Genomic DNA, 14,974 nt, shown 5'->3' on the forward strand with positions numbered 1-14,974 from the left:
TTCTTCTCCCAGATAAACTTATAGGTCAGGAAGCCAGTATGGCTGGAATGCAGTAGGTGAGGAGGAATATAGCAGGAAAGAAGTCAGGGTGGAACCCAGGACAGCCAGATGACAGGTGAGTGGTGGGGAGGTTATAAATTTGCAGGCCTGTTTTTGGTCATCACAAAGATTGGGGGTGTTAATGGCATTTACTGGCTAGTGGCCCACATGCCAGACCTCTTGTGGACAGCCCCTCACACAAAGAATTATCCACCATACATCAAGGCAGCTAAAAAAATCCTAGATAGAATTAGGAGCCTGGAATCTTGTGTTCACGTTTTGCTCCATTTCATTAAACAGTGAGCTTTCTGGGGCTGCTGCTTGTGTGTGGATCAAGGGAAGGTTATGCTCTATTTTCCTGGGGGTTTTATCAGGAGTTGATCACCTTTCTGGGGACCCCGTTAGTGAAAACCATGCCCTTCATGGAGTTTGAATCGCTGAGTGGGCACCAAACTATTTGTCAAGTCCCATTCTTGGAAAATCTACCTACAGAGGGGGCTTTGACACCTTCACTGTGTTTTACAGAAGAGTTGGGCTGGAATATTTACATACTGAGATAACTATTATTTTATTATAAATTAGTATTATAATTAATTATAATTCTATTATAATATAATTATAATTCTTTTAATTCTCCTCTAGAATACAATTAGGGCATTATGTGGCTTACATGGATTTATTTAAATTGAGTCTATAGATAGGTGACATTGTCTGTGAATTTCATTTCAACATAGTGTAATCAGGGGCAGGTCAATGTATTTGTTATTTTAAAATGAAGACGAAAAGGAGACCAGGCCTGATATGCCTGAGTTCCCAGATGTGGGGTTTTGCAGGATATGATCAGGGACTTGCATTTTTCCTTGGCTAAGCTGGGAGCCCTGGGAGGGTTTGGGGCAGAAGGAAGATTCATCTGACCTGCACCTTTTAGATGCTACTCCAGGGGGCAAGCGTGAAGCAGCAGACACTCCTTAGGAAACAGCCATCCCAGAGAAATGGGAACAGAGCAGATGAGGTGGTGAGAGTGCTGCTGAGACTTGCTGAGGGGTTGGATGTGGAACTTCCAAGAAAGAGAACCCAGGGATAACTCCATGGTGTGGTTCCAAGTTACCATGGAGGTCGGGGAGGAAGTGGACAACTTCAAAGATCAGGAAATTCGAGTCTTGATTTGGGTCCCTACCTGTGCCCAGCAAAGCGAAAGATCCCAGTGGCAATGCCAGGAGCAAACTCCCACCCTGCCTCCCCCAGTCCAACCCACCCCACTGACTGCCATCACCAGCAGGTGGCATTATGGAGCAAGCCTGAGACCGGGAGTCAGAACACCTGCATCTGAGTCCTAGCTCCCGCAATGAGCAGAGGTGAGCAAAGTGGTACTGCAGAGAAAGGATCCCCTTTTCACCAAGAGCACCACTCTCCATCTTCCATGCCTCCTTGTGTCCCCACAGATTAGCCTCAAGAATGGCAGGAACACTCAGGCCACTCTCAGCTCGATTTTCAATTCATTATATATAATCAGCTCCTTCCCAAAGATACTTGAGGTGTCTTTCAAAAACACACACAAAGGAGTGAAAAAGGAATAGGAGGCAATTAAGAAGAGGAAACAGATAAACTGAATTACAGAAAAAATGGAACTGCTATGAACTTCTTCTAGGCTTAGAACTGGCACGCCAGCACTCCGGCTACATTCCATTGGCTGAAGCAAGTTACAAAGCCAGTCCGGATTATAGGGGCAGGAAATGGACTTCACTTCTTGTTGGGAAGAGTGAAGGTTGTTGCCATTTTTGCAACATACCACCATGATAAATTGTGCAGCTCTAATTATCAGAGACAAATAAATATGGCAGTTTCTTGGAGCAAAATTGCTCCCCTCGACCAACTTCTGAGAAACGTCCCAAGGGCAGACACCATGTTGGCCTCATTTTCTTCATAGCAGTGATCATTCACTGAGTACTTACTATGTGCCAGACCCTAGGTGTCTTTTACAGTCATGCGCTTCAAAAAGCACAGGAGGTACAACACGGCTCTTCATCATGAGTTTAGCTGGTACACAGATGAACAGTTATGGCAGCATTTTCTTTGTTTTTCTTATCGCTTTGCGTGTGTGTGATAAGGGATATCAATTTTCCTCTGATGCCAATAATATAAAATTTTCCTTTTGAAATTGATCAGTTGAAGCCTTTCAACATGAATTCATTTAAGGAAATATTAATTAAGCAATGAAGCCAAGCACAGTGGCTTATGTCTATAATCCCAACAGTATGGGAGACCAAGTGGGAGGATGGCTTGAGGCCAGGAGTTCCAGACCAGCCTAGGCAACATAGCAAGACCTCATCTCTACATAAATAAAGAAGTCAGCTAGGCGTGGTAGGGTGCACCTGCAGTACTAGAGGCTAAGGTGAGAGGATCCCTTGAGCCCAGGAGTTTGAGGATGCAGTGAGCTACGGATAGCGCCATGGTTCTCCAGCCTGGGAAACAGAATGAGATCCTCCAAAATAAAATAAACATAATGGTACAGGTGGCATGTGGTCACAGTAAAACTCATGAGGGTGCAGGCAACACACTGAAATTTGGAAAACACACTGAATTTTCTCTGTTCTTCCCTGAGACATAAGTATTGTTTTCCATTTTGCAGCTAGGGAAACTGAGGACAGATGGCACCCCCAGAGGCACAGATTCAAGATAATACCAGATGTGCAGCTCTGCCTGAAAAGGCCCTGAGTAAACGTTCCCAGTGGCTTATAATCGGAAGCTTGTTCCATGGCAGAGGCCTGTGGTTGCATCTGTCACCAAATGAGACCCCTGGGGCTTCCAGGGTGCCCCCACTGCTGCTAGTTCTGGGCTTCTGAGTATAATGAGTATGGCAGGCTGGGGCCCTCGCAAGGCACTTTCAGAATCTGCATCAAATGAAATTTGAATCAGAAAGTTCCCTGGAGACCCAAGGGAGGCATCAGGCTGAAATCTCCAGGAGAGGTAGGTGCAGGCATGGCTCATGTTAGCTGAAATCACTCTGCACCTGAGAGGCCACACATGCACAGTGGCACTGAATAAATTAGGAGAAATAGACATGCTTCTCAGAAAGGGGAGTGGGAGGCCTCTATGCTCCCAGCACCGTTGTCAGTGCACCCTTTCCCCAGGTTCCGACAAAAGCGTGTCCCATGGGGCCCATCCTGAAGCCAATGGGCTGGGTCCAGCAAGGGGCAGAGGAGGTCAGGAGGGAGGTGGGAAAACTGGCAGAGCCCTCCCTGGCTGCACACTCCAAGTTCTGAGCCTCACAAGCATCCGGCACTTGTTCAGGGCCCCTGTGAAATAGACTGACGTTATGAACCGAATTGTACCCCCATACTCCATATATTATAACCTCCAGGATCTCAGAATGTGGCTGTATTTGGAGATAAGGCTTTTAAAGAGGCAATTCAGGCTAAATGAGGTCATTGGGGTGGGCCTAATCCAATCTGATGAGTGCCCATAGAAGAAAAGGAGATTAGGAAACAGACACTCAGCCAGAGGGACGACCATGTGAGGTCACAGTGAGAAGACAGCCATCTGCAAGCCTAGGAAAGAAGCCTCAGAGGAAACCGCCCCTGTTGAATCCTTTGTCTCAGACTCTGAGAACATGGACTCTGAGAACATGCAGTTCTGTCCTAAGCCACCCAGGCTGTGGCATTTTGTTATGGCAGCCCTAGCAGATGAACACAAGCAGTGAGCACTCTCAGTGGCTGCTCTGCTGTTTACATCACTTAGAAGTTCTTCCTGGTGTCCAGCTGTTTCTCTCCCTCTCTTCTTTCTACATGCCCTGGCCAGGGGACCAAAGAACACCCACACTTCGTGGGGCACTCACGCCAGAGCACGATCCAAGCAGAAAGTGCCCTGTGAATGTTTCCAGAGTGAGAGTACCCAGGGAGAGAGCTGGGGGTGCTGGGCGGGCCAGGAGTAGGATGGGAAGGTGATTTCTGCCTGGGGAGCAGGACACACAGCAGACAAGAGCCTTCCTCTATTAGTGCATTCACTTATTCATGTGTTCATTCATTCACTCGGTGAATTAGCCCTGGTCTCACCTTCAGGGAATTAGGGGAAGGCTGCTGTGTTCACCCTCCCAAACCCACCCAGCAGGGTGAGGTTCTGAGGGCAGAGAGTGAGGCCAGAGGGTCAATAGCCTGGCTTTGAAGTGTGAACCTGCTTTTATAGGCTATGTGGCCCTGGTGAACCCCAAAACATCTGAAGCTGTGGTGTCCTCACCTGCCAGATGAGAATAATAATCAAATCTACCATGTAGAGGTTTTGAGGACTAAACGAGGTGACACAAGCAACCTGCTCAGAACAGAATGTGTCACATGGTCAGTACTCAAAAATCAAGATCACAGTTTATTGCGATTAGTATTATTTCCATTCCCTGCCCTAAGAGATCCCAGCCTTTGCCCAGTCTTCTTCATATGGTCTCATGCTCACTTCATGTCCCAGGGCCTTTACTCAGGCTGTCTCCATCACCTGGGGTATTCTGTGCCCTGCACCCCTGGTCCCCCTTCCTGGGGCCAGCTTACTTCTCACCTCCCCCAGGAGCACCACCTCCCACACAGGCATGCTCCAACCTTCTGCATCCGCAGTGCCTGCCACTTAGCATTACTTGGGGTCCTCATCACTACCCAGCACTAGGATGCTTTCTGCTCAGGGCCTAAGCCCTCCACTTTCTCATACCCTCCTCCAGCCTTACCCAGGTGCACTTCCTGGCCGTTCCATGGGATTTGTCCCATTCAGCTTCATTCTCTAAAGCAGTGGATCCCAACTGGGGCTGCTTTTGCCCCCTCGTCCCTGACCCAGGGGGCATTTGGCAATGTCTGGAGACATTGTTGGTTGTCACACAGTGTAGGTGGCAGGGGTGCTACTGTCATATAGTGAGTTGAGGCCAGGGAGGCTGCTAACCCTCCTATGATGAACAGGGCCTCCCACAGTAAACACTTACGCCCCCCAGAATGTTCATAGTGCCCCAAGGTAGAGAAGCCCTGCTCTCAGGAGGCACCTGCTTTCCTTCAGAGATGGTGAGCTCTGGGGTTCCTAGTAATTTGATTCTCAGGACAATTCACATCCTGGCTGGGCAGGCCCTCCCGCGCCCGCCCCTTGTCACAGCATCCGTGGATCCCTGCAGATTTGTATGAAGCAATTGACCTGTGACTAAGGCCAGCTGAGCTCTCCTTGTTCCTGCAGGGTGGGGACAATACCCCCATTAACTGGGAGGCAAGGTCCCGCACAGCAGCAGCTCAGAGCATGGACTGGGGAGGGGTGTGGATGGGGGAGGAGAAAAAGGGGCAGCTCCAGAGCCGTCCTAGGTTGGGGGCGGGAGTCCCTAGTACTAACGGTTATAATTAGCACAACATGAATATCAGCATCTCCTCCTGGGTGCCCAGTACATGAGAGCTCATGCTTATTCACATCCCTGATGAGATGCCAACCTTGGGGTATAGTCCTTGTTCCCATTTAATATAAGAGGATACTGACAGATCCCAGGAGATTTACCCAAGGTCACCCAGCTGGTAGATGGAGAAGTAGAGGCAGGAACTCAGATTATCTGAATTATGGTTTGTCTTAAGCACTCATTCTGTGCCAGGCACAGCGAAACTACTAGATGCGGAGTTTGTAACCTGGGCAAAAGGGGGTCTTAGAACCCCAGAACCTCACGAAACTCAGGCCACGCCTCCTCTGAGCATCGGCTCCACCCACAGGGCGCCAGAGGCCCCTACCACCAGGCTTCACCCCCAGCGCCATTGACTGAACTGTGCAAAAGGGGAGGGGTCTTCCAAGCCGAGATGAGCCAATCAGAACCTCTCTTCAATGACCTGGAAATCAGTGTCTGGGCCAGACAGATGGTAGTGGGCAGGGGACAGAAAGGTGTTGAGGGAGAAGCACCCTTGCCTGATGGTTGCCCAAAGCCAGGGGCAGGTGGAAGTGAGAGAAGGACAAGCCCTGCAAACGTTGCAGAAGCCCTCTGTCCATGGAGAAGGCATGGGACTTTCACGCCGGGGCAGCTTACTCCTGCTGAGAACTTTGGGGAGACAGAGTGGAGCAGCCATCTCAGACCTGAGCGGCTAAGGAGCTGGATCCTTCTCTGGCGCACTGTGCAGAGCTGCTGGACTTTGCAGTAAGCAGCCTTCAGGTCTAAGGGTGAGTGCCCTGGGGATAGGGGCAGGGCGCTGATGGGGTGGGCTACACGAGATTTTTTGCCAGATCATTGGGAAAATGGTCATGCCATCTTCTTTGACACAACATCCTGCTCAAGAACCTCCTAGGGCTTCCCAAGCCATTTAGAAAAAAGTACCAAGAGATTATACTGGCCTAGAAGGCCTTACAGGATCCAGCTCCAACTTTTGCAACAACCTAATACACGGCTGTTCTTCTCACTACATTCAAGCCTTTGCTCAAATGTCATGTGATTCGTGAGTTCTTCGCTGTGTATCCTCCTTACAATAGATCCCTCCTTTCATCTCTCTCCCTGTCCACCTCCTCATCCTGCTATGCTGCTATATATCCTGCTATAAATGTACATTTATTTACTTATTTGATTTTATTTGGTGTCCCCAAACCAGAATGTCATCTGCTTTGGCTTGTGCCTCGCATATGCTAGTTAATAAATACAGTATTGGTTAGAGAGGGAAGGAAGGTTCAGCTGCTTGGGTTTAAATCTTGGCTCTGCCGTGTATCAGCTGAATGACCTTGGAAGTCTTCATTCTCAGTGTCTCAGCTTCCTCTTCTGTAGGAAAGAAATACATAAGAAAGCACCGATCATAATATCTACCTCATGGCATTGTTGTGGGGATCAGGTGAAATCATGTATGTACAGGGCCTGGCAGATATTCGAGTGCTTAATAAATGCTAGCTGTGTTTATCCTTGGACCCCAATTACCCCATCTGTGAAATGGGGTTGTTATAATTCTTATAAGAATTCTGGGCCAGATGGTGGTGGGCAGGGGAGAAATGAATTATAACCCCATTTCACAGATTCGGTATAATGAGATAATGAATGTAAAGTGTTTTGCACGTAGTGCACCCTCTATAATACTTTGTGGTTATTTTTCATTAATACACACACACACATACACACACACACACTCCATCCATGAAGGCTATCCATTTGTGCCTTCCCTAAGCAGAGTCCCTGTAAGTCCTGGAATTAGCATGGACCTAAGTAAACCCTTGAATTCAATGACTGAAGGAGGACAGCTCCAGTTTAGCAGCTTCCACACTCATTTTCTCTGAGCTGATGCCAACACAGCTTTCCCCTCCTGTGTGCTCTGGGAGCTTTCCCTTCCTGTGCACTCTGCAGCCCCAGTCTCCAACAGGCAGCCTGGCGTCCCTACAAAACAGTCCCACACAAGCATCAGAACCCCAGCTGCTCCCCCTCCAGAGCCCAGACCACCAGGCTGAGCAACCGCGCCTCTGTGCAATGTTGCTCCTTATTAGGCATCATTAGGTACACAGTAATTATAATAATTATGTGCACTGCTTAGGCGACCATCCTCAGTAACAACCACTGCTATTCAGAAGTCATAATTGCTGCATCGAGATTTAAAATGAAGGCTAATTAGATGTCAGTTGCTACCCCCCCAACTCACAACCTCCTACATAATCTCTATATCCAAAATGCCCTCATGACCACCAGCTATCCTTGATTAATCTGCAGAACCCAAAACAAACAATTTGGTCCACAGGAGAGCATGGATCTGCCTGTGGGATTAAGAGGGAACATGTGGATGCTTGAAGGGGACTTGCAGGGCATTGCATCATTTCAAAAGAAAAGAATTTGGAAGGAAAGAGTGGCTGAAGAACTTGAGCTGAGAGTCAAGAGATGGGGTCTAAGTCCTGGTTCTATCAGGGTCTTGATGTGGCGCTGCACAGGTCACCTCCCTCCCCATCCACACAGTTAGAGGAATTGACCTAGGGATGCGCTGCAGGGGGCACTTTGTAAAGTATCAAGTGATACTTTACAAGGGGATCAATAAACAACACAGATGCAAGCAGAGCCTTTGATTAAAGCAAAACAAGAAGGTCTGGACACTCCCTGTCCTTATCCTGTCTGCCAGCACCCTCTGAAATAACTCTGCAAACCCTTGGGTTTCCTGGGAGACAGACTGGAAACTGCTGGTGCCTGTGCTGGTGCACTGGTTCTCAAAGCTGGCCCCACACTGGAATCACCTGGACAGATTTTAAAACTGCTGGTAACCAGATTTCCTCCAGAAGTTGTTTTCTTTGGTCTGGGCTATGACCTGAACATCAGGGATTTTTTAATTCTCCAAGATGATCCTAAAAGGCAGCCAAGCTTGAGAAGCCTTGCTCTATATGCCCTGACACCTGAACATTCAAAGCGCTTATGATTCTGCTCAGCCTAGTACAAGGTTTCCCCTCTCTGGGTCTCAGTTTCCCCATTTTCCAAAATGAAAGCATTATACACAGTGGCTTCCAAGGACTTCTAGCTCTAAGTTTCCTTCAGACTGTGATTCCTCTAGAGCTTGGCATGATGAGAGTGCTGAAGAGTGAGGGAAACCAAGGCTATTTAGATCCACCTTTGCCAAATAATATTTGTGTCTACTCCTATATGTGCAAGCCTGTCTCCAGTGCTGCAGAATAAAAATTAGAAAAAGTCAGCTAAATGCTTTTTGTTCTAAGGAATTAACAAGGAATTGTGTGTTGGAAGTGAAAGCATTAAATAGCAACACACACACACACACACACACACACACACACACACACACACAGGACTCATCAAAGCCACCTACAGAAATGCTTTAAGGACTGGAGATACTGCACCGAAGTCATTAAGCAATGTTCCTGGTTCACGGGAAAACCCCCAGTAAATGGCAATTTTTGTTATGGTTGGGCACAAACCCAGCATTCTCTTGGGTATACTGGGCAAAACACTGTCTTATGTATTCTGTAATAGCAGCACAAATGAACTAAGACACCTGCCTGGCCTATAAATACCCCAGAAAGCTGCTAATGCTGCTCAGCACAAGGGTGCAGAATGAGCTTCTCTTACCGTGAAGCCTCATCTTTCAAGTGCTGCCACTATTTGCATGAGCTACACACAAGCTGTGCAGAGCCAGAAAGAAAAACAGCAGACAATTCCTAGACAGCACCTACTATGTGCTAGACCCTGTTGTAAGCAACACACATGTATTATCTCATTCCACTTTCATTAGAACCCTATCAGTTGGGTACTACCATTATCCCCATTTTGCAAGTGATTAAACTGAGTCATGGGGAAATTAGGCAGGTTGTTCTGTTCACGTAGCTGGAAAGTGGTAAGAAGCACATTGTAGAAAATTTTTCCCTTTCCGAAGTTCTTCCCTTTGGCATTTCACCAGCCTGAATGACTCCAGGTTTTCAAGGAAAGGCATTAGAGTATGGGGGGATGCATTAATGGCAGGACCCTGAAGTTCCTGTTGGGACTCACTCTCTGAAGATCCTTGGCCAATAAATGTGTTATGGGTATACACACTGAGCCTCTGCAAGCCGAGTTGTGAGCTGCCGCTGAAGGCTGAGAGCTAAATGGTGATACCAGAGGTTACAAAGTATAGGGGGTTCTGGCCCAGCTAGAATGAATTAAAAGACTCCACCAGTAATTTGACTGCCTGCCATAATGAAATCACCATCATTTAAAGGATGGCAAGAAAATTTAGAATACCCAGAACACAAAAAATAAATGACTACACATGAAAACAGTAGGCAAAAGTGACTCAAATCAACAAAAAAACAGACAACATTGAGATGTTCAGAAGTTGGAATTAACATCCAAGGACTTGAAAACAGCTATTATAGAGACAAGGATCCAAGATGGCTGAGTAGGAACAGCTCTGGAGTGCAGTCCTTAGCAAGAACAATGCAGAGGGTGAGTGATTGCCGCATTTCCAAACGAGCTATTACTGCCCACAGACTAGGAAATTCCCCAGGCTGAAAAGCACCACAAGTTTCCAGCACAGCTGATTCAGCCAGTGCAGCAGGTCTCTGCACAAAAACTCACACAAATCTGAGCGGCCATTTCAACTGGTGCCTGGAACGCCTGGGAGACAGAGCTGCCCACTCAACTGAAATAAAGGGGGCAGAAACAGGGAGACAGGTGATCTGGCTCAGCGGGTCCCACCCCCACAAAGACCAGTGATATGAAACGCTCTGGATTGAGAGTTTCAAGCAAGCGCAGCTGGACCCGAGATGGTTCAGCTCTGTGAGGGGAAGGGCGTCCACCATTACCGAGTCAGTCCACCACTACTGAGGCAATCTGCCATTACTGAGGCAGCCTGCCATTACCAAGGCACTCTGCCACTACCGAGGCAATCTGTCATTACTGAGGCAGACCACCATTACGGAGGCAGTTCTAACTTTACCTCTATAAACAAAACCACAAGGAAGTTCACATAGCAGCTGGCCAGAGACCATGGCAACTCAGCAACGCCTCTGCTGGCAGACTGTGACTAGGCTACCTCCTAGCTGGGAAGGGCATCTCTGAAAAAAGGGAGCAGCACATCAGGAACTTATAAATAAAGCCCCACCTTCCCAGGGCAAGCACCTGGGAAAAAAGGCAGTTATGAGTTCCACTGCAGCAGACATAAACATACCTGCCCCCTTAAGCAGCTCCCTGACTCCTGTATATCCAAAGAGACACCTCAGAAAGGAGAGCTCAGGCTGACATCTGGCTGGTATCCTTCTGGGACAAAGATAATAGAAGGAACTGGAGAACCCCTTACTATTCTGTAGCCGTGACAGGTGATCCCCAGGCAAGCAGGGTCTGGAATGAACCTCCAGCATTCCTACAGCAGAGGGGCCTGACTGTTAGAAAGAAAACTAAAAAACAGAAAGAAATAATTTCATCATCAACAAAAAGTATGTCCACACAGAGATCCCATCCAAAAGTCACCAACTACAAAGACCACAAGTAGATAACTCCACAAAGATGGGAAGAAACCAGTGCAAAAAGGATGAAAACACCCAAAACCAGAATGCCTCTCCTCCTCCAAGGAATCACAACTCCTCACCACCAAGGGAACAGAGCTGGATGGAGAATGAGTCTGATGAATTGACAGAAACAGGGTTCAGAAAGTGGGTAATAACAAACTTCTCTGAGCTAAAAGGACATGTTCTAACCCAATGCAAAAAAAAAAAACCTAAGAACCTTGAAAAAAGGTTTGATGAAATGCTAACAAGAATAAAAAGCTTAGAGAAGAATATAAATGACATGATGGAGTTGAAAAACACAACATGAGAATTTCACAAAGCATGCACAAGTTTCAATAGCCAAATCGACCAAGCAGAAGAAAGGATATCAGAGATTGAAGATCAACTCAATGAAAGAAAACAAGGAGGCAAGATTAGAGAAAAAAAGAGTGAAAAGAAATGAACGAAGACTCCAAGAAATATGGGATTATGTGAAAAGACCTAACCTATGTTTAATAGGTATACCTGAATGTAACAGAGAGAATGAATCCAAGCTGGAAACACTCTTCAGGATATTATCCAGGAGAATTTCCCCAACCTAGTAAGGCAGGCTAATATTCAAGTCCAGGAAATACAGAGAACACCACATAGATATTCCTCAAGAAGAGCAACCCCAAGGCACATAATCATCAGATTCACCAGCATTGAAATGAAGGAAAAAATACTAAGGGCAGCCAGAGAGAAAGGTCGGGTTACCTACAAAGAGAAGCCTATCAGACTCACAGCAGATCTCTCAGCAGAAACCCTACAAGCCAGAAGAGAGTGGGAGCCAATATTCAGCATCCTTAAGGAAAAGAACTTTCAACCTGTAATTTCATATCCAGCCAAACTAAGCTTGAAGGAGAAATAAAATCATTTATGAACAAGCAATTGCTGAGAGATTTCCTTACCACCAGGCCTGCCTTACAAGAGCTCCTGAAAGAAGCACTAAACGTAGAAAGGAACAAGCAGTACCGGCCCCTCCAAAAATGTACCAAGTGGTAAAGAGCATTGACACAATGAAGAAACTTTATCAACTAATGGGCAAAACAAACAGCTAGCATCAAAATGGCAGGATCAAATTCACACATAACAATATTAACCTTAAATATAAATGGGCTAAATGGCCCAATTAAAAGACACAGCCTAGTAAATTAGATAAAAAGTCAAAACCCATCGGTGTGCTGTATCCAGCATACTCATCTCACATGCAAGGACACACATAGGTTCAAAATAAAGGAATGGAGAAACATTTACCAAGCAAATGGAGAGCAAAAAAAAGCAGGAGTTGCAATCCTAGTCTCTGATAAAATCGACTTTAAACCAACAAAGATCAAAAGAGACAAAGAAGGGCATTACATGATGGTAAAAGAATCAATGCAACAAGAAGAGCTAATGATCCTAAATATATACACACCCAATACAGGAGGACCCAGATACATAAAACAAGTTTATAATGACATACAAAGAGACTTAGACTCCCACACAATAATAGTGGAAGACTTTAACACTCGACTCTCAATATTAGATAGAGCAATGAGACAGAAAATTAACAAGGATATCCAGGACTTGAACTCAGATCTGGACCAAGCAAATCTAATAGACATCTACAGAACTCTCCACCACAAATCCACAGAATATACATTCTCAGCACCACATCACACCTACTATAAAATCGACCACATAATTGGAAGTAAATCACTCCTCAGCAAATGCAAAAGAATGGAAATCATAACAAACAGTTTCTCAGACCACAGGGCAATCAAATTAGAACCAATAAACTAACTCAGAACCGCATAACTTCATGGAAACTGAACAACTGGCTCTTGAATGTTGACTGGACAAACAATGAAATGAAGGCAGAAATAAAGATGTTCTTTGAAACCAATGAGAATGAAGACGCAATGTACCAGAATCTCTGGGACACATTTAAAGCAGTGTCTAGAAGAAAATTTATAGCAATAAATGCCCACATGAGAATCAAGGAAAGATCTAAAATCGACACACTATCGTTAAAATTGAAAGAGCGAGAGGAGCAAGATCAACAAAACTCAAAAGCTAGCAGAAGACAGGAAATAACTAAGATCAGAGCAGAACTGAGGGAGATAGAGATGCAAAAAATCCTTCAAAAAATCAATAAATACAGGAGGTGTTTTTTTGAAAAGAGCAACAAAATGGACAGACCACTAGCCAGATTAATAAAAAAGAAAAGAGAGAAGAATCAAATAGATGCAATTAAAAACTATAAAAAGGATATCACTACCAATTCCACAGAAATACAGACTACCATCAGAGGTTACTACAAACAACTCTATGCACATAAACTAGTAAACCTGGAAGAAATGGATAAATTCCTGGGCACTTGCACCCTCCCAAGCCTAAACCAGGAAAAAGTTAAAACGTTGACTAGACCAATAACAAGGGCTGAAGTTGAGGCAGCAATTAGTAGCCTACCAGTCAAAAAAAAGCCCAGGTCCAGATGGGTTCACAGCTGAATTCTACCAGACATATAAAGAGGAGCTGGTACCACTCCTTCTGAAACTATTCCAAACAATCCAAAAAGAGGAAATTCTTCCTAAATTATTTTATGAGACCAACATAATCCTGATACCAAAACCCAGCAGAGACTCAACAAAAAAAGAAAACTTCAGGCCAATATCCATGATGAACCTAGATGCAAATATCTTTAATAAAACACTGGCAAACCAATTGCAACAGCACATCAAAAAGCTTATCCATCATGATCAAGTTGATAAACTTAATCCAGCAGATAAACAGAACCAAAGACAAATACCACATGATTATCTCAATAGATGCAGAGAAGGCCTTCAACAAAATTTAACAGCCCTTTATGCCAAAAAAAAAAAAAAACCTCTCAATAAACTAGGTATCAACAGAACGTATCTCAAAATAATAAAAGCTATTTACAACAAACTCATAGCCAATATCATACTGAATGGGCAAAAACTGGAAGCATTCCCTTTGAAATATGGCACTAGACAAGGATGCCCTCTCTCACCACTCCTATTCAATATAGTACTGGAAATTCTAGCCAGAGTAATCAGGCAAGAAAAAGAAATAAAGTATCTGATTACGAAAGGAGGAAGTCAAATTGTCTCTATTTGCAGACAACAATTGTATATTTAGTGGGCCCTATCATCTCAGCCCAGAATCTCCTGAAACTGATAAGCAACTTCAGCAAAGTCTCAGGATACAAAAATCAATGTGGGGAAATCAAAAGAACTCCTATACACCAATAACAGACTTAAAGAGAGCCAAATCCAGAACAAACTACCATTCACAATTGCTACGAAGAGAATAAAATACCTAGGGATACAGCTAACAAAGGATGTGAAGGACCTCTTCAAGGAGAACTACAAATCACTGCTCAAGGGAATAAGAGGACACAAATAGATGGAAAAACATTCCATGCTCGTGGTTAGGAAGAAGCAATATTTTGAAAATTGCCATACTGCCCAAAGTAATTTATAGATTCAAGGCTAGGCTATCCCCATCAAGCTACCTATGACCCTCTTCACAGAACTGGAAAAAAACCACCTTAAACTTCATATGGAACCAAAAGAGAGCCCACATAGCCAAGTCAATTCTAATCAAAAGGAACAAAGCTGGAGGCATCACGCTACCTAACTTCAAACTATACCACAAAGCTACAGTAATCAAAACAGCATGGTACTGGTACCAAAACAGAGATACAGACCAATAGAACAGAACAGAGGCCTTGGAGGCAGCACCACACATCTACAACCTCTGATCTTTGACAAACATGACAAAAATAAGCAATAGGGAAAGGATTCCCTGTTTAATAAATGGTATTAGGAAACTGGTTAGCCATGTGCAGAAAGCAGAAACTGGACCCCTTCCTGACACCTTACGCTAAAATTAACTCCAGATGGATTAAAGACTTAAACATAAGACCTAACACCATAAAAACCCTAGAAGAAAACCTAGGCAAAACTATTCAGGA

General features: G+C 45.1%; 1 long non-coding RNA gene across 1 annotated transcript in view; it reads left to right on the plus strand.

Annotated features, from left to right (window-relative positions):
• Positions 1–5,479: 5,479 nt before the first annotated feature.
• LOC108305465 overlaps positions 5,480–14,974 on the plus strand; it is a 29,783-nt gene continuing 20,288 nt past the window's right edge. Inside the window, exon 1 of the long non-coding RNA XR_001825750.1 lies at positions 5,480–6,189. This is a non-coding gene — a long non-coding RNA (uncharacterized LOC108305465). The remainder of the gene's footprint in view (positions 6,190–14,974) is intronic.

The sequence above is a fragment of the Cebus imitator genome, unplaced genomic scaffold (genome assembly GCF_001604975.1).
Source record: "Cebus imitator isolate Cc_AM_T3 unplaced genomic scaffold, Cebus_imitator-1.0 Scaffold63, whole genome shotgun sequence".
Taxonomy (NCBI): Eukaryota; Metazoa; Chordata; class Mammalia; order Primates; family Cebidae; genus Cebus; species Cebus imitator.